A 387-nucleotide genomic window follows, 5' to 3' on the forward strand; every position below is an offset into this window, starting at 1 on the left:
GGCAACTTTCCACGTGAGACGGAGAGGTACTCACCCTACGGCTGTTGTCTTCACACTGACCGATCTAGACCAATGGCGGCCCTTTTTATTCGCCTCTGTTGGGGGAATTACTCACCTTTAGCGGGATTTCCCTTAACTCCCTTTCTTATTTTTCTTTTCTAACCGGGTTCCGCATATGGAGGTGCATCTGGAATGGGGGGAAAAGGAAAGAAAACTAGCATCGTAAATTTAGTATATGATTATATATATTGCGTTTGCATTGGGAGCAAGTACAGGGGAAATATCAGCCTCTTCTGCCAATGTACTCATCTTGTTACCTGTTTATTACTTATCTATTTATCTATCTGCTTTTACATTTACCTGTTTTATCAACTTTATTACAGGATT

At 41.1% G+C, this 387-nt stretch overlaps 1 protein-coding gene across 1 annotated transcript in view; it reads right to left on the reverse strand.

The window, feature by feature from the left end:
* Positions 1-143, reverse strand: part of LOC119593940 (shematrin-like protein 2) — a 1,280-nt gene extending 1,137 nt beyond the window's left edge. The window contains exon 1 of the mRNA XM_037942959.1: positions 35-143. The gene's annotated coding sequence lies outside the window, so the exon portion shown is untranslated. The remainder of the gene's footprint in view (positions 1-34) is intronic.
* Between the last annotated feature and the right edge of the window lie 244 nt (positions 144-387).

The sequence above is a fragment of the Penaeus monodon genome, chromosome 33, assembly GCF_015228065.2.
Source record: "Penaeus monodon isolate SGIC_2016 chromosome 33, NSTDA_Pmon_1, whole genome shotgun sequence".
Lineage (NCBI taxonomy): Eukaryota > Metazoa > Arthropoda > Malacostraca > Decapoda > Penaeidae > Penaeus > Penaeus monodon.